Source organism: Mus caroli, chromosome 2, assembly GCF_900094665.2.
Source record: "Mus caroli chromosome 2, CAROLI_EIJ_v1.1, whole genome shotgun sequence".
Lineage (NCBI taxonomy): Eukaryota > Metazoa > Chordata > Mammalia > Rodentia > Muridae > Mus > Mus caroli.
The window spans coordinates 79,470,857-79,472,936 of record NC_034571.1 but is presented as its reverse complement, the minus strand read 5'-3'; the positions used below and the strand labels follow the sequence as shown (position 1 = coordinate 79,472,936).

General features: G+C 39.3%; 1 pseudogene; it reads left to right on the top strand.

Annotated features, from left to right (window-relative positions):
• The first annotated feature begins 1,325 nt into the window (after positions 1-1,325).
• LOC110290401 lies at positions 1,326-1,698 on the top strand (annotated as a pseudogene).
• The last annotated feature ends 382 nt before the right edge of the window (positions 1,699-2,080 follow it).

Below are 2,080 nucleotides of genomic sequence, written 5' to 3'. Positions count from 1 at the left end.
CTCTCTGCCTCTCTGCCTCTCTGCCTCTCTGCCTCTCTGCCTCTCTGCCTCTCTGCCTCTCCTCTGCCTGAGTTCTGCTATCACAGATGTGTGCCACCATGCCTAATTTATGGGTTGCTATAACCTAAATCTTTGGGACTAAGTACCTGCTAGGAAAGCACTCTGCCAACTGAGCCACAGCCTTAGTCCCTTAATGTAGTTTTAATTTATGGCAAATTACTCTACTTCTCAATTAATCTGGTAACATAGTTTTCCCAAGAATAAATGTTTAAAAAAGAAAATGGTAAAAAGTGGTGACAGTAGTTTGTCTAAGACTGCCAGGTAGTTGGAGAAGAGGACAATCAGCCAGAAGGGTGAAGCAGACAGGGAAGGCCATGAAAGAGTGGAATGAATGAGAACACAGTATAATGACACATGTATGAAAATGCCTTGAGCTAACCCATTACATTGAATCCTAACCTAAAAAGTATTCTTCTTCATATTCACTCTCTCCTGATATCACAACAGAATGTACTAAATATCATATTAGGGAAGGCACACGTGGCTCAGTGGATAAAAGGCAAGCCTGGAGTCTTGAGTTTGATCTGTGGAACCCAAATGGTGACAAAACTTTTGCAAGTTTTCCTCTGACATCGATGTACGCATTGTGGCAAGTGTGTCAACACAATCAATCGATCAATCAATCAATCAATATATTTTTTAAGTGTAAGGGCACATTTAAAAAATAGAATGGTGTATTAAAGCAAGAAAGAATATAATTGTTTTCTTTATAAATGTAAGTATTGTTGATGAACTCAGCACAGTCCTGGTAAAGAACACTGTTAGGATTTCTTAATCTCAGATCTGGGCTCAAAATCCAGGTTTGTCATTCATAAGCTTTTGGACGTCCATTTAACACTCACTATAGACTTACTGAACAGATAAAACAGAACAGGCATAGGACTAGGTACTTGAGATGTGTCGGTGAGCAGAACAGTAAAGCTGTTCACTTCTCCGTGACAAAATGCTAAGCTTTCTGATTGTATCTTCCTAAAAATCATCTGTATCATCCAGCCTCCAATAATGAAGTACTAGGGTAAAGAAAGTTAATTAAGCCATAAGGCCTCTGTCCTTGTGAGTGGAGTCAGTGTCTTGTAAAAGAGAATCCCTTCTCCCATGTGAGCATTTCTGATTTACATAAACCACAAAGTGATTCTGGCTAGTCACCAAATCTGATAGCGCCTTGAACTTGGGATTCTTGACATCCAAAGCTGTAGGAAATAAATTTCTATGGCTTGTTACTAGCTTAAAAGTACCATGACACCTCTTTCTGCCATCTTGGCACCTGTGGAGGCCTGCTGGGAACAGGACTTCTAACAGCAAGTATGTCTGGAAGGCTGTGGTGCAAGGCCATTTTTGCTGGCTACAAGCGAGGTCTCCAGAACCAAAGAGAGCACATGGCTTTTCTTAAAATTGAAGGTGTTTATGCCCGAGATGAAACGGAGTTCTACTTAGGCAAGAGATGTGCTTATGTGTATAAAGCATAAAACAATACAGTGATTCCTGGAGGCAAACCAAACAAAACCAGAGTGATCTGGGGAAAAGTGATCTTGGGCCCATGGAAACAGCAGTATGATTCGTGCCAAATTCCGAAGCAACCTTCCTGCAAAGGCCACTGGACACAGAATCCATGTGATGCGGTACCCATCCCAGATTTAAACTAATGGAGAGTAAATAAATAAAAGTAGATTTGAAAAAAAAAAAGTACCATGGCAGACATACAGTAAACATAAGTATGTCCAGGATTGAGCCCAAAACTTATTTCTGATAAGTTCTCAAACAATGCTATGATACACTCTGGGTCCATACCTTAGTCACCAGCTGTATGATAATTTTGTTCCACACTACAGTGTCTAGTGATATATATATATATATATATATATATATATATATATATATATATATATATATATATATATATATGAGAGACTTTCTTCACTGTTGGAATAATATGAAACTTCAAAAGTCTGGAATCTTGGGGATCAGGATTGCCTTAGCCACTCCACCATTTCTTCTCAACCTTCCCCCATATCTTGAGCTT